The sequence below is a fragment of the Somniosus microcephalus genome, chromosome 5 (assembly GCF_052327205.1).
Source record: "Somniosus microcephalus isolate GS21.2 chromosome 5, FLI_Smic_1.0, whole genome shotgun sequence".
Classification (NCBI taxonomy): Eukaryota; Metazoa; Chordata; class Chondrichthyes; order Squaliformes; family Somniosidae; genus Somniosus; species Somniosus microcephalus.
This window is the reverse complement of record NC_140991.1, coordinates 314,677,760-314,702,389: the sequence shown is the minus strand read 5'-3', so window position 1 is coordinate 314,702,389 and position 24,630 is coordinate 314,677,760. Positions and strand designations below refer to the sequence as shown.

At 48.9% G+C, this 24,630-nt stretch overlaps 1 protein-coding gene across 1 annotated transcript in view; it reads right to left on the bottom strand.

Moving 5' to 3' along the window:
- Window positions 1–16,007, bottom strand: part of LOC147117879 (cadherin-20-like) — a 249,612-nt gene extending 233,605 nt beyond the window's left edge. The window contains exon 1 of the mRNA XM_085989260.1: window positions 15,570–16,007. The gene's annotated coding sequence lies outside the window, so the exon portion shown is untranslated. The remainder of the gene's footprint in view (window positions 1–15,569) is intronic.
- Between the last annotated feature and the right edge of the window lie 8,623 nt (window positions 16,008–24,630).

Here is a 24,630-nt window from a genome sequence, read left to right as displayed (position 1 = left end):
TTTCATCACATGACTGCCAACCTCCAACTCCCCCGCTCATTGGTTGCCCGACATGTCCATCCCCACGGGGCCCGGCCTTCCCGCACCGATTGGAAAGTGAACAGACTCTTCATCACCCAATTGGATGGTCCTTTAAGGGAATAATAGCATAGTGGTTATGTTACTGGACTAGTAATTCAGTAGATCTTGAACATTAATTGATCAAGAGACATGAGTTCAAATACCCACTACTGACAGCTGGGGAATTTAATTCAGTTAGTTAAATAAATCTGGAATAAAAAGTTAGTATCAGTAATGGTGACCATAAAACTACTGGATTGTCATAAAAACCCATTTGGTTCACTAATGTCCTTTAGGGAAGGAAATCTGCTGTCCTCACCCGGTCTGGCCGATATATGACTCCTAACCCACAGCAATGCAGTTGACCCTTAACTGCCCCTCTGAAATGGTCCTAGCGAGCCCCTCAGTTGTAACTACTGTAACCGCTACAACAAAGTCAGCACTGTGGAAGTACCTTCACCACACAGACTGCAGTGGCTCAAGAAAATGGCTCACCGACACCTTCTCAAGGACAATTAGGGATGGGCAATAAATGCTGGCCACATCCTGTGAACTGTCAATCAATCAAGCTTTTTCTTCACGATTTCTAATTTTTTTTATCACTATTCAAAGAAAATGGGACCAAAAACACACATTTTTTAATACACCCCTATGATTTTTCTCCAGGGTTAGTACTTAATTGGCTGTGGTTGTGAAAGACGCTACATAAATGCAAGTCTATCTTCCTTTTATATGGATTTACTTTAAGGAAGAGCATTCCTCTACAAGTGTCTTTATAACTCAAGCAGTCGGATGGTTCACTTTCAACTAGAAAGCCCCACGATAAAGTCACAGAACTGTCCATCACTCAGACTTATCTGTCTCAGCTGGTTGAGTCTTGTCAACTCATAACTTGGCTAATAAATGAAGTATCATGGCAACATGAGGTGTGGAGCTTGCAGACAGGGAAATAAAGGACCGTGTCCGACCTCCACCCTTACATGGCTTCTGCCAGTTGCAGTTAAATGGGTTCATGTCCCGTGAAGAGAAGAGGCTTCAAGGGTTAAAAGGCACTTTTCTCGACCCACACTATCTTATGCCAGTATGGTACTGCCTGCCGGCATAAAGAAACCCATGGTTCTCCTGGCTGGCAGCCTTGGCACATGAGCCTCCCCACTCCCACACCCCGACCCCACCACCCCGACCCCACCCAACTCCCCCACTCCACTCCCCCCACCCCACTCCCCCCACCCCACTCCCCCACCCCATTCCCCCACCCCACTCCTACACACCCCGACCCCACCACCCCGACCCCACCCAACTCCCCCACTCCACTCCCCCCACACCCCATCCCACTCCCCCCACACCCCACTCCCCCCACCCCACTCCCCCACCCCACTCCCCCCACCCCACTCCTACACACCCCGACCCCACCACCCCAACCCCACCCAACTCCCCCACTCCACTCCCCCCACACCCCATCCCACTCCCCCCACACCCCACTCCCCCCACCCCACTCCCCCACCCCACTCCTACACACCCCGACCCCACCACCCCAACCCCACCACCCCGACCCCACCCAACTCCCCCACTCCACTCCCCCCACACCCCATCCCACTCTCCTCACACCCCACTCCCCCCACCCCGCTCCCCCACCCCACTCCCCCCACCCCACTCCCCCACCCCACTCCCCCACCCCACTCCCCCCACCCCACTCCCCCCACCCCACTCCTACACACCCCGACCCCACCACCCTGACCCCACCCAACTCCCCCACTCCACTCCCCCCACACCCCATCCCACTCTCCTCACACCCCACTCCCCCCACCCCACTCCTACACACCCCGACCCCACCACCCCGACCCCACCCAACTCCCCCACTCCACTCCCCCCACACCCCATCCCACTCTCCTCACACCCCACTCCCCCCACCCCACTCCCCCACCCCACTCCCCCCACCCCACTCCCCCACCCCACTCCCCCCACCCCACTCCCCCCACCCCACTCCTACACACCCCGACCCCACCACCCCGACCCCACCCAACTCCCCCACTCCACTCCCCCCACACCCCATCCCGCTCTCCTCACACCCCACTCCCCCCACCCCACTCCCCCACCCCACTCCCACCACCCCACTCCCCCACCCCACTCCCCCCACCCCACTCCCCCCACCCCACTCCTACACACCCTGACCCCACCACCCCGACCCCACCCAACTCCCCCACTCCACTCCCCCCACACCCCATCCCACTCTCCTCACACCCCACTCCCCCCACACCCCACTCCCCCCACCCCACTCCCCCACCCCACTCCCCCCACCCCACTCCTACACACCCCGACCCCACCACCCCGACCCCACCCAACTCCCCCACTCCACTCCCCCCACACCCCACCCCACTCTCCTCACACCCCACTCTCCCCACACCCCACTCCCCCCACCCCACTCCCCCACCCCACTCCCCCCACCCCACTCCTACACACCCTGACCCCACACCCCACTCCCCCCACCCCACGCCCACACACCCTGACCCCACCCCGACCCCACCCCACTCCCACGCCCTGACCCCACCCCGACCTCACCCCGACCCCACCCCGACCTCATCCCACTCCCACACCCCACTCCCCCACCCCACTCCCCCCACCCCACGCCCACACACCCTGACCCCACCCCGACCCCACCCCACTCCCACGCCCTGACCCCACCCCGACCTCACCCCGACCCCACCCCGACCTCATCCCACTCCCACACCCCACTCCCCCACCCCACTCCCCCACCCCACTCTCCCCACCCCACTCTCCCCACTCCCCACACCCCACTACCCATCCCCTCACACACCACTCACCCTGCTCCCACCCCACTCTCCCCACCCCACTCTCCCCACACCCCACTCCCCCCACCCCACTCCCCCACCCCACTCCCCCCACCCCACTCCTACACACCCTGACCCCACACCCCACTCCCCCACCCCACGCCCACACACCCTGACCCCACCCCGACCCCACCCCACTCCCACACCCTGACCCCACCCCGACCTCACCCCGACCCCACCCCGACCTCATCCCACTCCCACACCCCACTCCCCCTCACCCCACTCCCCCACCCCACTCTCCCCACCCCACTCTCCCCACTCCCCACACCCCACTACCCATCCCCTCACACACCACTCACCCTGCTCCCACCCCACTCTCCCCACCCCACTCTCCCCACACCCCACTCCCCCCACCCCACTCCCCCACCCCACTCCCCCCACCCCACTCCTACACACCCTGACCCCACACCCCACTCCCCCACCCCACGCCCACACACCCTGACCCCACCCCGACCCCACCCCACTCCCACACCCTGACCCCACCCCGACCTCACCCTGACCCCACCCCGACCTCATCCCACTCCCACACCCCACTCCCCCTCACCCCACTCCCCCACCCCACTCTCCCCACCCCACTCTCCCCACTCCCCACACCCCACTACCCATCCCCTCACACACCACTCACCCTGCTCCCACCCCACTCCCCCACCCCCACCAATCCCTTCCAACTCCCCCCACTCCCCCACCCCACTCTCCCCCACTACCCCACCCCACTCCCCCACCCCACTCTCCCCACTCCCCACACCCCACTACCCATCCCCTCACACACTACTCACCCTGCTCCCACCCCACTCCCCCACCCCACTCCCCCCACCCCACTCCCCCACCCCACTCCCCCCACCCCGCTCCCCCACCCCACTCCCCCCCCAGTGAAGAATAATACAGGGACATGAACAGAAATAGTTTCTGTGGGGAGAGAGTTACTCACTCATCAAACAAAGAGGATTAGAAGCAGAGCCCAGACAAGTTAAGCATGTGTGTGGTCTGTTTCACCTCACTAACATCAACGCGACATCCCGGTCGAAAAGTATTCTCAGCAGAATGCAAAGTAGATGCAAGTCTCTGTCCCGCAGGATACTTCATCACTGAGACATCAATCACTATCAGAATTCCTGCCTACCAACGGACCGCTGTTGTAACGGAATAATCATTTCATTAATTAGAACTTAATTAGTTAATATATCAAAGGTGATCCAGTTGTTCAATTATTCTGGCTATGGTACGATAGATATGGCTAGGATAACAGTTATCTTTTCATAAACTCTTAAGCTCCAGGCATAATTAGGTAGTCTTTCAACAAATGGCGAGATGTCACACTTAAGGTGTGTAGATGAAACAACACAGTCAGCAGTATAACTTTGTCCTTTCTCTGGTGAGTGAGGGACATTGTGCAGCCCACTGATGGGCTCTGTCGTCTTTCTCTCAAGAGAAACAAAAAAGCAGATTGCACCGTGTCCGACTACATGTTCCTTTTTTATCGTAAATGAAAAGAGAAGGCCGAGGGGTGACCTAATAGAGGTCTTTTAAAATTATGAAAGGTTTCGATGGAGTGGATAAAGAAAGTTTCCATTTGTGGGGAAGAGCAAAACCAGAGGCCATCAATATAAGATAGTCACCAAGAAATCCAATAGGGAATTCAGGAGAAACCCCTTTACCCAAAGAGTGGTGAGAATGTGGAACTCGCTACCACAGGGAGTGGTTGAGGCGAATAGTATCGATGCATTTAAGGGGAGGCTGGATAAACACATGAGGGAGAAGGGAAGAGAGGGTTACGCTGATGAGGAAAGACGGGAATAGAGGGTTACGCTGATGAGGAAAGACGGGAGGAGGCTCGAGTGGAGCATAAACTGGTTGGGCCGAATGGCCTGGTTCTGTGCTGGATATCCTACGATACTTATGACTAAATAAAGTGTTCATGTGTTTGCCTTTATCGTTGTTTCATTACACAAGCAGCAAGCAAGCATTCCAGTGGCCATAATAGTAAGTATTTTCTTCCGTTGAGTGGAGGCAGCATTGATATTACCAGCACAGTGCAGAGTTACTGGTACTGGATCTTTAATTGCTTTTTGTTTTATCCCTTTTATTTAGAAAAAATTATTTTCTGCCCTTCTTTACATCTCTCCTCTGCTACGCACAGCGCCCCATTCCCCAACTGAGGAGGTAGTCGGACCAACATTCCGTCGCTAGGTTTTGCAAACACCCAGAACAGCCATAGGTGAGGTAATATATTTGGAGAGGGCTAACAAGGCAAGGGGATAGACAATAAATGGTAGGACACTGAGAAGTGTAGAGGAACAGAGGGACCTTGGAGTGCAGGTCCACAGATCCCTGAAGGTAGCAGGACAGGGTGATAAGGTGGTTAAGAAGGCATACGGGATAGTTTCCTTCATTAGCTGAGGCATAGAATATAAGAGCAGGGGGGTTCTGCTTGAACTGTATAAAACACTAGTTAGGCCACAGTTAGAGCACTGTGTACAGTTCTGGTCACCACATTACAGGAAAGATGTGATTGCACTAGAGAGGGTACAGAGGGGATTTACGAGGATGTTGCCTGGGCTGGAGAATTTTAGCTATGAGGAAAGATTGGATCGGCTAGGTGAGGGTTTTTTTCTCAGTTCTGAAGAAGGGTTTCGACCCGAAACGTTGACGCTGTTTCTCTCTCCACGGATGTTGCCTGGCCTGCTGAGTTTTTCCAGCATTTTCTGTTGTTATTTTGGATCGGCTGGGGTTGTTTTCTTTGGAACAGAGGAGGCTGAGGGGAGATTTAATTGAGGTGTATAAAATTATGAGGGGCCTGGATAGAGTGGATAGGAAGGACCTATTTCCCTTAGCAGAGAGGTCAATAACCAGGGGGCATAGATTTAAAGTAATTGGTAGAAGGATTAGAGGGGAGTTGAGAACTTTCTTCACCCAGAGGGTGGTGGGGGTCTGGAACTCACTGCCTGAAAAGGTGGTAGAGGCAGAAACCCTCATTGCATTTAAAAAGTACTTGGATATTCACTTGAAGTGTCGGAACCTACAGGGCCACGGACCAAGAGCTGAAAAGTGGGATTAGGCTGGAGAGCTCTTTTTCGGCCGGCACAGACACGATGGGCCGAATGGCCTCCTTCTGTGCCGTAAATTTCTATGATTCTATGAGGTGACTCACCTCCAAATCTCCTTCCCCTTTCTGTGCAGGCATGCCTGGCCTTGAGGCAACACTTCCCTAAGCGGCCAAGCTGAAAACCCACCAGCGATAAGAATTCCTTTGGTTGCTATGTACAGAGGCTCCGTAAATGGATTGATGAAGGATTCCTCAGTTGAGTGTTTCGAGGGGAATTGGAAATGTGTCCTTTTCGGAGAGTAGCAGTCGTGATTTCACTAGAAATACTGAACAGAGGGAATCTTCAAAGGTCCCTCCACAAAGCAGCGAGGTAGGAAAATTCAAGCATATCACTGCGTCCTACCACTCGCACTGCGGTAAGATAAGCAGCACACTAGACCACAGGACGTGACATGGGCGTTGCATTTTGCAGTTATTAATATGATGTATGTAGCACGCGCGTATATTTGTTAACTGTCCACGTTTTACTCTTTGCAACTGATGCATTTTTGGTTTGCTCAAATTATTTTGTGCTCATATATATCTTCAAATATGTAACCAGAATTAGGTGCAAGATGATAGTTTCTGAGTAAAGTTTAGGTCATTACAGCAGCAACCAACTTCAACAACAACTTGCATTGATATAGCGCCTTTAACGTAGAGAAACGTCGCAAGGCGCAGCACAGGGGCATTATCAGACACAAAATTTGACACCGAGCCACATAAGGAGATATTGGCCCAGAAATTCGGGTCGGGGGCTTCCCGCGGGTGCAAGCCCCCGACCTGCACTTACCTTGCGCGCCGGCCGTTGAGCTGTGGGCCCGCGTGGAATTCTGATCCTGGGCCTCCTCCAACTGCCGGCGCGCATTGCTTGCGTATCCCAGGGGCGCAGTTAGTTCGATGCGTCCCCTGGGGTCACGTGGGCCATGGAGAGCCAATGGTAGCAGGGAATGCTTCATTCATAAATTTGACAGGAAGAGCTGTCAAACCTATAAATACTATAAGCCCCAAAACATCACTAAAACCTCAAATACATTTTTTAAAAATCACATTTTTAAAATAGCTATAAATTACATGAAATAACTATTTTAAACAATAATTTAAATTTTTGAAAAAATTTATTACTTTTCTAACGGGGCTAAAAATAAACTTACCTTTCTTTAAAGTATTTAAAAATAATAAACCTGTGGAAAAAATGTTTTAATTTCAATTAATTCACCACTTACCTTGTTAAAAGCAGGCCTTGCACCTGCTTTTTAAAAGTGTAACTCTTGGAGACTTACCCTCCCAGAGAAACCTGCAAAAAAAGTAAGTTCGATGCGCACGCGCTGCCTCTCCGGCGCACACGTTCCACCTGTCAACCCCTTCTTTCAAGGGAACGGAAGTTCCGGTTTCCCACGCATGCGCAGTGCATGCACGAAACCAACACTTTCGTTGGGCCTACGCATGAGGACCCAGTGCGTACTCACCCGTGGGGACCCGAATTTCTGGGCCATTGCCTTGCTGAATCTTACACTCTCGAGCCAAGTGCTCTACAGGTTAAGCACTCTGGGCAAGATCTACTCTGGATGAGCTGGCACCAATGACCAGGTAAATCCCTGGCCCAAGACCGCACAAAGGGGAGGAGAAGCATCCGGGAAGGCGCCGAACACCTCGAGTCTCTTCGCCGGGAGCAAGTGGAAGCCAAGCGTAGGCAGCGCAAGGAGCTCACGTCAACCCAAGCACCCCACCCAACCGCCCCTTCAACCACCGTCTGCCCCACCTGTGACAGAGACTGTAGGTCCCACATTGGACTCATCAGTCACCTGAGAACTCATTTTTAATGTGGAAGCAAGTCATCCTCGGCTCCGAGGGACTGCCTAAGAAACCCCATTTATGCCAACCTCGAAAAAGCAGGGCATTCATTTCCTTTTTAGATTGTACTGATATATCCCAAATAGGCTGGACTTTTTAGACCAAGATGTTCAGGATCCCTGTTGCCTCGTTTTTTCAGCAACTCGAAGGAGGGGAAAGGGGGACTCGGCGGCGAGTGAGATTTCTTGCAAGCCGCACTTTCTTTCCATCTTAGTCTAAATTAGAAGCCAATAATCACATAAGGAGTATAGACCCTAAGCTTTGGAATTCCCTGCCTAAACCTCTCCACCTCACTACCTCTCTCTCCTCCTTTGAGACGCTCCTTAAAACCCCCCCCACTCTTTGACCAAGCTTTTGGTCGTCTGCCCAAATATCTCCTTATGTGTTAAAAACAGCCTGCAACAGGATAAATACCTGAAGGAGAAAAAATTGCAGGGATATGGGAAAAGAGCGGGGGAGTGGGACTAACTGGATTGCTCTTCGAAAGAGCCAGCGCAGACTCGATGGGCCGAATGGCCTCCTTCTGTGCTGTACTATTCTACAGGAAACTCTTTGGTATCCGGCACCGACGGGACCGGATGGTGCCGGTTGATTAAAAATTCCGGATAATGGAGAGGTATATCTACCGAGGCTATTTTTAACAAACAAAAATTTAAAAAAATCAAGAAATGTGCAGTATAATTGGGTACTCACCTACAGAATGTTGTGTTAAATGGATGGTGGAAGATGCTTGATTAAGTACAGTAATGCCAGTTGAGGGTAATCCATAACTCTTTAATTACTTAACAGTAAAACAAAACTTATAAACGACTGTACACTGTAGTTTTCGGAGTATGAATTTTGCCGGTTATTAGAGAATTCTGGATATTTAGGTGCCGTTTAAACGAAAGTTTCCTGTATTCTATGATTCTAAAAGAAAAGTAAATATAGACTTTAAAAGAAAGAGCAAACTATGATTTGTTGTGAATCCTTTACAGTTTTCAAAATGCAAACAAGGTCCCTATCATTGAATTTCTGGCAAAAGATCTTACAGTAAATTCTTGATACAGATTATTACCGTGCACAGTTAAAGAGATCAAAGGAAATAGACTAGATTGTTCAGATCTGGGGTTGGCCGATGGGTCAATGCTGTGCAGTACTAAGGCTCTATATCACAGGTGTGGAATATAGGTTTCCTGTTTCCTTTGATTCACCTAAAAATGAATTATTGATTTTTGACTGAGCTGCCTAGATAAGGAGCGAGCCAAGGCAAGTGGACTGAAGGAAAATCAAAGGCTGAGCCTCATGGGATGACCTTTGGACTATTTTTGGGCATCAGGTTTTCTTTCAGAATCCATAACGTTCAAGACAAACATGGACTGAGCCATAGAAACATAGAAACATAGAAGATAGGAGCAGGAGTAGGCCATTCGGCCCCTCGAGCCTGCTCTGCCATTCAATGAGATCATGGCTGATCATCCAAATTCAGTACCCTGTTCCTGCCTTCGCTCCATATCCCTTGGTCCCTTTAGCCTTAAGAAATATATCCAACTCCTTCTTGAATACATTTAATGAATTGACCTCTACTGCCTTCTTTGGTAGAGAATTCCACAGGTTCACCACTCTCTGGGTGAAGAAATTCCTCCTCATCTCTGTCCTAAATGGCTTACCCCTTATCTTTAGACTGTGACCCCTGGTTCTGGACTCCCCGACCATCGGGAACAACCTTCCTGCATCTAGTCTGTCTAGTCCTGTTAGAATTTTATAAGTTTCAATGAGATCCCCTCTCATTCTTCTAAACTCCAGCGAGTACAAGCCCAAGCCCCCAAGCCTGTTCACTATCACTACAGGTTCAGTGGGAATCAGGAACCACTACACCAACAAGGGTTGAACATGCATCTAATGTGTCTGGAATTGCTGCTATGTAAGATTGACAAATTCCCTCGAGCTCCCCTCCAAACCATCCCCGCCCTGCCCCCCCTCCCCCTGACATCCCCAATTTAACATCAAGACAAAAAAGGGAACACATTTCGTTACTGGACCAGCAAGGAAGGAGATGTTCCTCATTGCCTCTCAGAATGCCCTGCTACAAATAAAACTTTGAAAAGAAAAGAAAGACTTGCATTTATATAGCGCCTTGAATATATTTAATGACCCAGCCTCCACAGCCCTCTGGGGTAGAGAATTATAAAGATTATGACCCTCTGAGAGAAGAAATTCCTCCTCATCTCTGTTTTAAAAGGGTGTCCCCTTATCCTGAAACTATGCCCCCTGGTTCTAGATTCCCCCACGAGGGGAAACATCCTCTCTGCATCTACCCTGTCAAGCCCCCTCAGAATCTTATATGTTTCAATAAGATCACCTCTCATTCTTCTAAACTCCAATGAGTATAGACCCAACCTGCTCAACCTTTTTTCATAAGACAACCCCTTCATCTCAGGAATCGACCGAGTGAACCTTTAGTGTCCAGTCGTCACTACAAGTCCAGCGCACGTGTGGGTGTCTCAAGTCCTCCTGCTGGTCAGTTAAAGAACGGGATTGGTAAAGGTCTAATGGGCAAATGGCTTGCTTGTGGTCTTAGCTGGGGAATGGTGCCTGGCGCAGGAGAAGGGGGAAGAGTCATAGAATCATAGAATCATCGAAAGTTACAGCACGGAAGGAGGCCATTTCAGCCCATCGTGTCCATGCCGGCCAACAAAAAGCTATCCAGCCTAGTCCCACTTCCCAGCTCTTGGTCCGTAGCCCTGCAGGTTACAGCATCCCAAGGGCACATCCAAATACTTTTTAAATGTGGTTAGGGTTTCTGCCTCTACCACCCTTTCAGGCAGTGAGTTTCAGGCCCCCACCACCCTCTGGGTGAAGACATTTCCCCTCAAATCCCCTCTAAACCGTCCCCCAATTACTTTAAATCTGTGCCCCCTGGTTTTTGACCCCTCTGCTAAGGGAAATAGGTCCTTTCTATCCACTTTATCTGGGCCCCTCATAATTTTATACACCTCAATAAGGTCTCCCTCAGCCTCCTCTGTTCCAAGGAAAACAAACCCAGCCTATCCAGTCTTTCCTCATAGCTAAGATTTTCTACACCCGGCAACATCCTTGTAAATCTCCTCCGAACCCTCTCTAGTGCAATCACATCTTTCCTGTAATGTGGTGACCAGAACTGTACGCAGTACTCCAGCTGTGGCCTAACTAGTGTTTTATACAGTTGAAGCATAACCTCCCTGCTCTTGTATTCTATGCCACGGCTAATAAAGGCAAGCATTCCGCATGCCTTCTTAACCACCTTATCTACTTGGCCTGCTACCTTCAGGGATCTGTGGACATGCACTTCAATGTCCCTTTATCCCTCTACACTACTCAGTGTCCTACCATTTAATGTGTATTCCATTTCCTTGTTAGCCCTCCCCAAATGCATTACCTCACACTTCTCCGGATTGAATTCCATTTGCTACTGTTCTGCCCACCTGACCAATTTATTGATATCTTCCTGCAGTCTACAGCTTCCTTCTTCAGTATCAACCACACAGCTGATTTTAGTATAATCTTCAAACTTCTTAATCATACCCGCTATATTCAAGTCTAGATCATTGATATATACCACAAAAAGCAAGGGACCTAGTGCTGAGCCCTGCGGAACCCCACTGGAAACAGCCAGTCACAAAAACACCCATCAACCATTACCCTCTGCTTCCTGCCTCCGAGCCAGTTTTGAATCCAACTTGACAGTTTGCCCTGGATCCCATGGACTTTTAACTTTGTGACCAGTCTGCCATGTGGAACCTTATCAAAAGCATTGCTAAAGTCCATATACACTACATCAAATGCACTACCTTCATCTACCCTCCTTGTTACCGCCTCAAAAAATTAAATCAAGTTTGTCAGACACGACCTTCCCTTAACAAATTCGTGCTGACTATCCTTGATTAATCCGTGTCTTTCTAAATGAAGGTTTATCCTGTCCTTCAGAATTCTTTCCAATAATTTTCCCACCACCGAGGTTAGGCTGACTGGCCTGTAATTACTCTGTCCAAACTTTTCTCCCTTTTTAAACAAGGGTACCACATTAGCAGTCTTCCAGTCTTCCGGCACCACACCTGAAGCCAGAGAGGATTGAAAAATAATGGTCTGGGCCTCTGCTATTTCCTCTTTTGCTTCACTTAACAGCCTGGGATACATTTCATCTGGGCCTGGGGATTTATCCACTTTTAAAGCTGCTAAACCCCTTAATACTTCCTCTCTCACTATGTTTATTTCATCTAATATTTCACATTCCTCCTCCCCTGATAGCAATGTCTGTTTCACCCCTCTCCTTTGTGAAAACAGACGCAAAGTATTCATTAAGAGCCCTACCGACGTCTCCCGCCTCCACACACAGATTACCCTCATGAGTCAAAGAGGAGAAAATAACCTACAAAAACCGTGCGTGTTGCATGCATGTCTGCACATGAGTATATGGGCATGGGTGAGCCACAGGCATAAAAAACACAGTCCTCAAGTGGTATGCTTTCTGCTTTGGGCCGAGAAAAGATTCACTACTGCTGTCCTCGAAACATCTCAGATGATCTCGGGTTCAAGGTGCACAAAGACAAGACGCCAACACAGAGGCACAACACAGGACATAGACCAGAGTCTTAACTCCTGTTAGTGCCTCTGATCCAGATATAGGTTGCTGGTAAAACAAAATATATAAAAATGAACGAGTGCCTGAACTCAATATAAGCTCGAGGAACAGCACCCCATCTTCCGATTAGGCACTTTACAGCCTTCCGGACTCAATATCGAGTTCAACAATTTCAGATCATAACCTCGGCCCCTAACATATTTTTATATATTTTTTATCCACACTTTTGGTTTGTGCCTTTTCCTTTTCCTTTTTTTTCTCTCCCACATGGCAGCTGTCTCTCACTCGGCCAACGCATTTCACACTTCATCTAGAGCCATCCTTTGTCTCTTTACCTGTCCTCTTACCATCTCGTCTCACCTTGAATATCTCTTCATGTCTCTTCACCTCTCACAGAAACCCTTAGTTCTTTCATCCCCTCCCCCATTTCCCAGCCCCCAAACTTGCTTTTTCATCCGTTTCATTTCCTGCTTTTTTTTCAGTTCTGACGAAGGGTCACAGATCTGAAACATTGACTCTGTTTCTCTCTCCACGGATGTTGCCGGGCCTGCTGAGTTTTTCCAGCGTTTTCTGTTGTTATTTCAATATAAAAACAATTCCTGGATGAATTAATTTGACTTGACGCTGCCTCACCATACCTGTAAAATGATAACTAGTTGCCCTAAGTTTGACCCCATTTCACCCAAATCAACTCTCCCAGTTCTGACCCCTGTATTTCTTTATATATATATATTTTTTCTCTTGTTTCCTCACATGGCAGCTGTTGATGTTGCCATCATTATTCACACCTCATCTAGAGCCATCTTTTGTTTCTTAACTTGTCCCATTCCCTCTCCTTTTGCCTCGCACCATCATCCCTTTTGTCAGTCAATCTCTCCTGCCTTCCATCCTATCACAGACCTTCCCTTTGTTCTTCCCCCCCTCCTCCCTGCCCCTGCTTAAAAATCTCTCCTCCCGAACCTTTTCCAGTTCTGATGAAGGGTTTGACCTATAAAGCTGACTCTGTTTCTCTCTCCGCAGATGCTGCCTGACCTGCCGAGTGTCTCCAGCACTTTCACAGAATCACAGAAACCCCACAGTGCAGATAAAGGCCATTTCGGCCCATCGAGCCTGCACCGACACATATCCCACCCGATCCCCGTAACCCCACGTATTTAATCCCCCTAACACTAAGGGTCAATTTATCATGGCCAATCAACCTAACCCGCACATCTTTGGACTGTGGGAGGAAACCGGAGCACCCGGAGGAAACCCACGCAAACACAGGGAGAATGTGCAAACTCCACACGGACAGTCGCCCGAGGCCGGATTCGAACCCGGGTCCCTGGCGCTGTGAGGCAACAGTGCGAACCACTATGCCACCGTGCTGCCCCTCTGTTGTTATTTCTCCCAGTTCTGACCTGTTTGCAATAGTTCCTTTCAGTGACGAGTTGTATTACAAACCTGTGAAACACTTGTAAATTAGCCACTGCCGTACACACTGGAGTGCTTCCTACCCTGTCCTTTCGGTCACGCTTGAGACGTCTAATATTTGCCCATATACGCTAGCAAAAAAATCGAAATAAACCCACACTTGTCAAAGAAAAAATGATTGAACAAAAGCTAGCAAGGACTCGGTCATTAGAATCTTAGAATCAGAGAATGGTTACAACACAGAAGGAGGCCATTCGGCCCGTCCAGCCCACGCCGGCTCTCTGCAAGAGCCCTTCAGCTAGTCCCACTCCCCCGCCCTTTCCCCGTAGCCCTGCAAATTATTTTCCTTCAGGTACTTATCCAATTCCATTTTGAAAGCCACGATTGAATCTACCTCCACCACCCTCTCAGGCAGTGAATTCCAGATCCTAACCACTCGCTGTGTAAAAAAAGTTTTCCCTCCTGTCGCCTTTGGTTCTTCTGCCAATCACCTTAAATCTGTGTCCTCTGGTTCTCGACCCTTCCGCCAATGGGAACAGTTTCTCTCTATCTACTCTGTTCAGACCCCTCATGATTTTGAACACCTGTATCAAATCTCCTCTCAACCTTCTCTGCTCCAAGGAGAACAACCCCAGCTTCTCCAGTCTATCCACGTAACTGAAGTCCCTCTTCCCTGGAACCATTCTTGTAAATCATTTCCGCACCCTCTCTAAAACCTTCACATCCTTCCTGAAGTGCGATGCATTGCAGAAGCTGAGATACAATCAGCAGTGACTGACTGCTGCGCTGTCAGACCAACAAGAGGCAAACAGCAAAATCTTCTTCATTCTTCAAGAAACAAACTTCATTTACGTTCCAAGGCTCATACATTTGAATAGTCTAACAAAGTGATTGAACAGCAGTAATTGTCTACCTGAATGAGATGCTCTGAACAGCATTGCTCTCCGGCTCAGACATTGAGTAATTTTCTTCCGGGAGCGAGTTTCCCCCCCCCCCCCACTTCGATTTTACAGCAAACTTCAGATAGCACAAAAGCCCACAGCGCATCATTTATTCCCCCCCCCCCTCCTCTCTGGTAGTCCTGCAATTACCAACTGAATAATTCTAGTCACACGTTCCCACAGTGGAATCTTTATCCAGCCGAGGACTACAGTGGTTGGCAGGGTTTGCCATTCTCAAAGGAAAGAAAAGTGGCCTTTTGGCTTCTGTTGCTATCAGCTGCCAGGCTCACTATGCACCATTTCTAGTCACCAGCCCCTTCCTGAAGCATCACCCTGCAGAATTTCAGCGTCTAAAGCCTCCTCTGTTGCAGGGAAACTTCCTTCTGAATGATTCTTAAGAGACAGTGCCCTGGTACTACAACACCTTCATTTGGTTTTTTTTTTGGAAGAGCATTTGCAGTCCAAGACAACACTAATTAATCATAATTGAAGTTTCCTTTTCTCTCTCTCGCAACACTCGGGCAACAAGTAAGCGGGTTGTGCTACGTGACATCCATATCAAGAGCTGGCACCAACACAAATCTATCGACAGAAGAGCAAAGCCAGTGCTAGGGTCGGGACTGTGTGTTAATAAAATTAACAGCCGACATTTCCGATTTCCGCAGACAGTCCCACCTCGCTGTGCTTAATGATGTCCAACATAAAATGTTTGTTTGGCTAAAGTAAGAGGTGTCACCAGCAAAAAATAAAGTCATAAAAGGCTACCTTACCGCATCGGTGTTACCCCTCCTGCCAGTTTTCACACCTCCAGCCTCGCTGCTCCCTGCAGCTCAGTAAATGAGACAAAGGTAAAAGTTGCTTCCAAAGCTCTCCCAAGACAACAGATTTGAATGCAAGTCTCTCTCCGATGCCTCGCAGGAGGGAAACTTTTTTTTCCCTGCCTCTCCCTTCTCTCTTTCTGTTGCTGTTGGTCTGGCTGAAGTCTCGCAGCGAGCTTCTAGTTGCCTTCTCCCTGTGTTCCTCTCTTGCGGCTCACTTTCTCCACCTCATGAATATTCTGACAGGGGGGGCTAATAATACAGGTTCAAAGTAAATTGAGAATTCGCCAATTGGTGCCAAGATTTGCACCATCTCTCCCCAGGGGCTGGGGGGTGGAGAGGAGTGGAGTTGCCCGCACACACACACCACGAACTGAATGTAATTATTCTGCAGATGCCACCTCGCGGGTTTGAGTGCTGCACCTCTTGCTGGTCAGAGCAGAGGGTTGGGAGGGGGTTTATTTGGAGAAGGCGCAGCGATTGAATCCGGCACGTCCCCGAGATCAGCCGACAAGCTCCAGGGCGAGAAAATTCCACTTTCTCTCGGCAACGGTGCAAATAGTCTAACCCTGCTCACCCTGCACTGATTTCAAGCGACATACAGCCCGGATTAAATCGACTTGATAGACAGACATACAGAGACATCCAGCTACCACGGACAGCGGGTGAATTCCCAGCTTAAATAAATATTTCCTTTTAGTGCATTAAAGGAAATGCGCTCGACTTCTGATTATTACACACTGGCTCTGAGTTAGTTACAGTGCGTTTCACAAGTAGGAGTTGAAATTAAATTGCACTGCCCTCTCTGATGTATTCAGTTTATAACACTTCCGCGTGCTAATAATTAAATGACTTAAAATTCATTTAAGTTTGTCTTTATCTGTTGTTGCATTGGCCAGGAATTTTCATGGGAGCACATTAATAATGCCAGTTTATTCCACACCAGATGTCTCTCATCCTTCTCCAAAGGCGACCTGGCCCCTTTATTAAAATTCTCCCAAACTATTAAATCGATCGGGGTGTTTCAAGCCCTACACCAAACCACCCCCCCTCCCCCCAACTCTCAGCAGGTCAGACAGCAACTGTGGAGAGAGAAACAGTCAGCGTTTCAGGTCGGTGACCCTTCATCTTATGCTTATTCGCATTGTGTGCCAGCCAATGACTCAGTTGGTAGCGCCTTCGCCTCTGAGTCATAGAAATATAGAAACATAGAAGATAGGAGCAGGAGTAGGCCATTCAGCCCCTCGAGCCTGCTCCGCCATTCAATGAGATCATGGCTGATCATCCAAATTCAGTACCCTGTCCCTGCCTTCTCCCCATATCTCTTGATCCCTTTAGCCTTAAGAAATATATCCAACTCCTTCTTGAATATATTTAATGAATTGGCCTCAACTGCCTTGTGTGGTAGAGAATTCCACAGGTTCACCACTCTCTGGGTGAAGAAATTCCTCCTCATCTCTGTCCTAAATGGCTTACCCCTTATCCTTAGACTGTGACCCCTGGTTCTGGACTCCCCCGCCATCGGGAACATCCTTCCTGCATTAAGTCTGTCCAGTCCTGTTAGAATTTGGGCGCCACTTGCACAACTTCAGTTCAGACGGGGAATAACGGCGCTCTGAGAGTGGGTCGCGCCCCCTTGGCCATGGTGGTGTACAGCCTGGGGAAACCAGGGAAGAAAGGAGGTGAGAAACAGACAGTTTGCCCATTCATCACCCCCTCCTCAAAAAAACCCACCAAGGTACCCAAATTATTTCTAAGAGAAAACTGAAAACAAAATTACTGCCACCAGCAGCACATTTAGTGAATGTCTTGTCTGGTCTGTACAGTACGCTCAAGCTATCGGAGGCCAGAAGATGCACCAACTATTTTCTCATTTTCAGTTCATTTTTGGACTGGCATGAAGTTGGTTGTGAGAGTCTGAATGAAGCAATGGTGCTAAAATCTAACAGTTGTGGAAGCATATTTTTGTGATTTCTAGTTACCTGGTAAACAGATAGCATCTATGCCTCATCCTTGTCTTCAAATCCCTCCGTGGCCTCGCCCCCTCCCTATCTCTGTAATCTCCTCCAGCCCCACAACCCCCCGAGATATCTGTGCTCCTCTAATTCTGCCATCTTGAGCATCCCTGATTATAATTGCACCACCTTTGGTGGCCGTGCCTTCAGCTGCCAAGAGCCTAAGCTCTGGAATTCCCTCCCTAAACCTCTCCACCTCTCTACCTCTCTCTATTCCTTTCAAATGCTCCTTAGTGTCAGCTGTGGCTCAGTGGGTAGCACACTTGCATCTGAGTTAGAAGGTTGGGGGTTCACATCCTGCTTCCGTATGAACCTGAGCACACCAATCTAGGCTGCCACTCCAGGGGAGTGCTGCACTGTCAAAGGTGACGTCTTTCAGATGAGACGTTAAACCGAGGCCCCGCCTACCCTTTTGGGTGGGTGTAAAAGATCTCACGGCACCCTTTTGAAGAAGAGCAGGGGAGTTATCCCCGGTGTCCTAACCAATATTTATCCCTCAACCAACATAACAGAAACAGATTATCTGGTCATTATCATATTGCTGTTTGTGGGAGCTTGCTGTGCGCAAATTGGCTGCCGCGTTTCCTACATTACAACAGTGACTACTCTTCAAAAAGTACTTCATTGGCTGTAAAGTGCTTTGGGATGTCCGGTGGTCGTGAAAGGGGCTGTAGAAATGCAAGTCTTTCTATCTTTTAAAACCTACCTCTTTGACCAAGCTTTTGGTCATCTGCCCTTATTTCACCCTATGTGGCTCGCTGTCAAATGTTGTGTTATAACACTCCTGTGAAGCGCCTTGGGACGTTTTACTACGTTAAAGGCGCTGTATAAATACAAGTTGTTTTTGTTGCAAACAGTTCCCACCAGTTGACCAAACTGGCCTGATCTCAGAGGGAGCGATGCACGAGCGTTCAAAACCTACTCCGCTTAAAGAGTCACTATCCGGGAACCCTTTCACAGTCAAGCTCTTCCATTGAGCAGTAGGAACAACTTTATGCACTTTTTTTGCCCTTCCCAAATTGATTAATTGTTTGTCCTCCCTTCAATATTTTTAATTTAAATAGCGCATGCTGATTATATTACCGGGGAGCTGGCTGTGAGGAGTTACTGAGTCCAAAACGGAAAGATTTAAATTAGCCAGCATCTGAAATAACAAGCTGAGGTTAATGGCTGTGTCGCCACTGATAGTTTATTCAGCTCTCTCACACGCTGTCAAGCTCAGTAAGTCCTCACAGTAGGCTCCCTCAAGATGTCACCTGTGCTTGCTGTTTATCTCGCCATTACATTTTGCGCTCATTAGGATGAGGGATGAGAGGACTGTGGAATGGAACTTTTCCTTTTTTTCCCCTTTTCGACTAAGGCGTTAGCGTTAAATAATCTCAAGGTCATGCACAGCGCAGACACATGGCGAGCAAACCTCCTCTGCCCCAGCGTACACTTAGAAACATAGAAACATAGAAGATAGGAGCAGGAGTAGGCCATTCGGCCCCTGGAGCCTGCTCCACCATTCAATGAGATCATGGCTGATCATCCAAATTCAGTACCCTGTCCCTGCTTTCTCCCCATATCCCTTGATCCCTTTAGCCTTAAGAAATATATCCAACACCTTTTTGAATATATTTAATGAACTGGCCTCCACCGCCCTCTGTGACAGAGAATTCCACAGGTTCACCACTCTCTGGGTGAAGAAATTCCTCCTCATTTCAGTCCTAAATGGCTTACCCCTTATCCTTAGACTATGACCCCTGGTTCTGGACTCCCCGGTCATCATAAACATCCTTCCTGCATCTAGTCTGTCCAGGCCTGACAGAATTTTATAGGTTTCGATGAGATCCCCTCTCAATCTTCTAAACTCCAGTGAATATAAGCCCAATCGACACAATCTCTCCTCATACGTCATTCTTGCCATCCCAGGTATCAGTCTGGTGAATCTTCGCTGCACTCCCTCCATGGCAAGAACGTCCTTCCTCAGGTAAGGTGACCAAAACTGCACACAATACTCAAGGTGCGGTCTCACCAAGGCCCTGTACAACTGTAGCAAGACATCCTTGTTCCTGTACTTGAACCCTCTTGCTATGAAGGCCAACATACCATTTGCCTTCTTAACCTTCGGAACAGCAGCCCGGCTGCACTAATGTGATATTTCTGAATCCTACACCAGCTGTATTAAGAACATAAGAATTAGGAGCAGGAGTCAGCCATACGGCCCCTCGAACCTGCTCCACCATTCAATAAGATCTTCGACTTTAACTCCACCTTCCCGCCCGATCCCCATATCCTTGGTTGGTGTTCAGAGAAATTTGGCAAGAAACACAGAAAGCGAGCATGCAGGTACAGCAAGCAATAAGGAAGGCAAATGGCATGTTGGCCTTTATTGTGAGGGGGTTGGAGTATAAGAGTAAGGAAGTCTTGCCACAATTGCACGGTGGCATAGTGGTTAGCACTGTTGCCTCACAGCGCCAGGGACCCAGGTTCGAATCTGGCCTCGGGTGACTGTCTGTGTGGAGTTTGCACATTCTTCCCGTGTTTGCGTGGGTTTCCTCCGGGTGTTCCGGTTTCCTCCCACAGTCCAAAGATGTGCGGGTTAGGATGATTGGCTATGATAAATTGACCCTTAGTGTTAGGGGGATTAAATACGTGGGGTTACGGGGATAGGGTGGGATATGTGTTGGTGTAGGGGTTATGGGGATCGGGTGGGATATGTGTCGGTGCAGGCTCGATGGGCCGAAATGGCCTCTATCTGCACTGTGGGGTTTCTGTGATTCTGTGAATTGTACAGAGCCTTGGTGAGACCACACCTGGAGTACTGTGCACAGTTTTGGTCTCCTTATCTAAGGAAGGATATACTTGCCTTGGAGGTGGTGCACCGAAGATTCACTAGATTGATTCCTAGGATGAGAGGGCTGTCCTATGAGGAGAGATTGTGTAGATTGAGCCTATACTCTCTGGAGTTTAGAAGAATGAGAGGTGATCTCATTGAAACATACAAGATTCTGAGGGGGATTGACAGGGTAGATGCTGAGAGGTTGTTTCCCCAGGCTGGAGAGTCTAGAACTAGGGGTCACAGTCTCAGGATAAGGGGTCGGCCATTTAAGACTGAGATGAGGAGGAATTTCTTCACTCAGAGGGTGGTGAATCTTTGGAATTCTCTGCCCCAGAGGGCTGTGGAGGCTGAGTCGTTGAGTATATTCAAGGCTGAGATCGATAGATTTTGGACTCAGGATAAGGAGTCGGCACCCACAGCCCTCTGGGGTAAAGAATCCCAAAGATTCACAATCCTCTGAGTGAAGAAATTCCTTCTCATCTCAGTGGGTAGCACCCTCACCTCTACGCCAGAAGGTTTGTGGGTTCAAGCCCCACTTGCAAAAATCTAGGCTGATACTCCCAGTGCAGTACTGAGGGAGTGCTGCAGTGTCGGAGGTGCTGTCTTTTGGATGAGACGTTGAACCGAGGCCCCCGTCTGTAGACGGGGCCTTGGTTTAACGTCTCATCCAAAAGACGGCACCTCCGACACTGCAACGGTGTGTCAGCCTAGCTTTATGTGCTCAAGTTCCTGGAGTGGGACTTGAACTCTCAACCTTCTGACTCAGATTCTGATTTGTAGCCAGGAGAGCATTGGAGTAGTCAAGTCTAGAAATGACAAAGGCCAACATGAGAGCTTCAGCAGCAGATGGGCTGAGGTAGTGATGGAGGTGGGTGATATTAATTAAGGATGTTGAAGGAACCGGTCTTTGTAATGGAGAGTATATGGGGTTTGGAACATAGAAACAGGAGTAGGCTGTTCAGGCCCTTGAGCCATTCAATTAGATCACAGCTAACCTGTACCTCAATTCCATTTACCTGTCTTTGATCACTATCCCTAGATACCCTTACTACATAAATCTATTGATCTCAGCCTTGAAAATTTCAACTGATCCAGCAGCCACAGCAGTCACAGCCTTTAAGGGGAGAGAATTTCAGATTTCTAATACCTTTCTGTGAAAAGTGGTTCTTGATTTCACTCCTGATTGACCGAACTCTAATTTTAAACTTGTGCCCCATTGCTCTGGATTCCCCCACCAGAGGAAATTCCTTCTCTGTGTCTACCCCATCGAATCCTTTTATCAACAACAACAACAGCTTGCATTTATATAGCGCCTTTAATGTAGTAAAACATCCCAAGGCGCTTCACAGGAGCGATTATCAAACCAAATTTGACAACGAGCCACATAAGGAGAAATTAGGGCAGGTGACCAAAAGCTTGGTCAAAGAGGTAGATTTTAAGGAGTGTCTTAAAGGAGGAAAGAGAGGCGGAGAGGTTTAGGCAGGAAATTCTGGAGCTTAGGGCCCGGGCAGCTGAAGGCACGGCCGCCAATGGTGGAGCGATTAAAATCAGGGATGCTCAAGAGGGCCAGAATTAGAGGAGCGCAGAGATCTCGCGGGGTGGTTGTGGGGCTGGAGGAGATTACAGAGATAGGGAGAGGGCGAGGCCACGGAGGGATTTGAAAACAAGGACGAGAATTTTAAACACCTCAATTAAATCACCTCTCAGCTGTCTAACGTTAATTGAATACAAGCCAGGTTTAGGCAACCTGTCCGTATAACATAACCCTTTAAACTGGTGAATCGGCACTGCATCCCATCCAAGGCCAATATAGCCTTCTGGGCAGTGCCTTGTAGATGGTACGGAGACATTGAGGAGTCAGGAGCAGAGCATCTCTATTCTTGTAGCCATGGCGTTGCTATGTCTGGTCCAGTTAAACTCCTGGTCAATGGTGACCGCCTAGGATCATAGCAGGTACAGTAGCGTATTGGTTATGGTACTAGCTGGCAACTCTTGCATTCACCTCCCAACATAGCAAACTATGAAACTGAATTTAATTTATTTGGTCATTCGAGAGCTAGAAAAATGACAATGAAAGCTGCTAGATTGTTGTAAAAATATGAATCATAATACTTGCTCGGTGACATTTTTTAGAAAGATGTAGTGGGTTGGGCAATAGCCTTTTAACTCCAGCCTGTGTTGAGGGGCTAAAAAATCTCTGACTGATGTGAAATTAGTATGGACGTTTTCAACCGAGTTCCTAGTGGGTTAGCCTGGAGCACACAAATTGTCATTGAATCGCCATTCCCTGTTAGACTGCTGAGGGCAATATCTTCAGAGCTGCATAATGTAGTATTCTCCCTTGCTGATTTCAATGATTAATGAAATAAAATCAATTGGGGTGGTGAAAAACATGGAGTGACATTCTCAGGAGATTACCGGGAGTTGCGGTGGAGGAGGACATCGTTTCACAAAGCGCACTGATCTGTATGAACACCCAACAGTTGATATTTGTGACCTTTTGCAATTCTTCCCTCATGGTTCCCTGTACCTGTTCATGTCAGCTGTGGCTCACTGGGCAGCACACCACATCTGTGCTGAGTCAAGTCAAGGTTGTGGGTTCAAGTCCCACTTCATGAAACTTGAGCACAAAAATCTAGACTGACACTCCAGTGCAGTGCTGAGGGAGTGCTGCACTGTCGGAGGGGCCGTCTTTCGGATGAGATGTTAATCCGAGGTGTCTGCTCTCCCAGGTGGATGTAAAAGATCCCGCGGCACTATTTTGAAGAAGAGCAGGGGAGTTATTCCTGGGGCCAATATTTATCCCTCAACCAACATCACTGAAACAGATGATCTGGTCATTATCACAATGCTGTTTGTGGGAGCTTGCTGTGTGCAAATTGGCTGCCACGTTTCCCACATTACAACAGTGACTACACTTCAAAAAGTACTTCATTGGCTGTAAAGCGCTTTGGGACATCTGGTGGTTGTGAAAGGGGCTGTAGAAATGCAAGTCTTTCTTTCAAGTGAGTTGAAGCCAGCTATAACTGCACCGTGGAGTTTTGACCTCAAAGCCTCCATAGTAGCAGTACGAGCACTTAAGAAAGGCATCCATCATGCTTCTAGCCTACATGCGCGATGTTTTCACTTGCGCCCTTCTCGACCTGTCTGCAGCCTTTGACATGGTTGACCACACCATCCTTTCTCTGCCGTCGTCCAGCTGGGTGGGACTGCACTCGCCTGGTACCATTCTTATCTATCCTGTCATAGCCAGAGAATCAGCTGCAATGGCTTCTCTTCCCGCATCGCACTGTTGCCTCTGGTGTCCTCCAATTATTGTTTGGGCCGTGCGGCCCATTCAAAATTCCTCCAATGTGTGTTTTTTTCCCATTTAAAAGCCGGTGAGCCAACTGCGCGGGACCTCCAGACCGCTGCGTGGCTGCGCAGCTTAAACGGAACATTGCTTGACTCCCTCTTATTTCTCATCCACATGTTGCCCCTCGGTGACATCATCCGAAAACACAGCGTCAGTTTCCACATGTACGCCGACGATACCCAACTTGCCACCACCTCTTTCGGCCCCACGGCTGACTCTAAATTGCCAGATTGCTTGTCAGACATTTTGTCAGAAATTTTCTCCAACTAAATAGTGGGAAGACTGAAGTTATTGTTTTCGGTCCCCGCCACAAATCCGTTCCCGAGCCACCGACTCCATCCCGCTCCCTGGCAACTGTCTGAGTCTGAACCACACTGTTCACAACCTTGGTGTCGTATTTGACCCTGAAATGAGCTTCCAACCACATAGCCGCGCTATCACTAAAACCGCCTATTTCCACCTCTGTAACATCGCCCGTCTCCACCCTTGCCTCACCTCATCCGCTGCTGAAACCCTCATCCATGCCTTTGTTACCTCTAGACTTGACTATTCCAACGCACTCCTGGCCGGCCTCCCACATTCCACCCTACGTAAACTTGAGGTCATCAAAAACTCGGCTGTCCGTGTCCTAACTCGCACCGAGTCCCGTTCACCCATCTCCCCTGTGCTCGCTGACCGGCATTGGCTCCTGGTTAAGCAACTCCTCAATTTTAAAATTCTCATCCTTGTTTTCAAATCCTTCCGTGGCCTCGCCCCTCCCTAGCTCTGTAATTTCTTTCAGTCCTACAACCCGGCGAGATATCTGCGCTCCTCCAATTC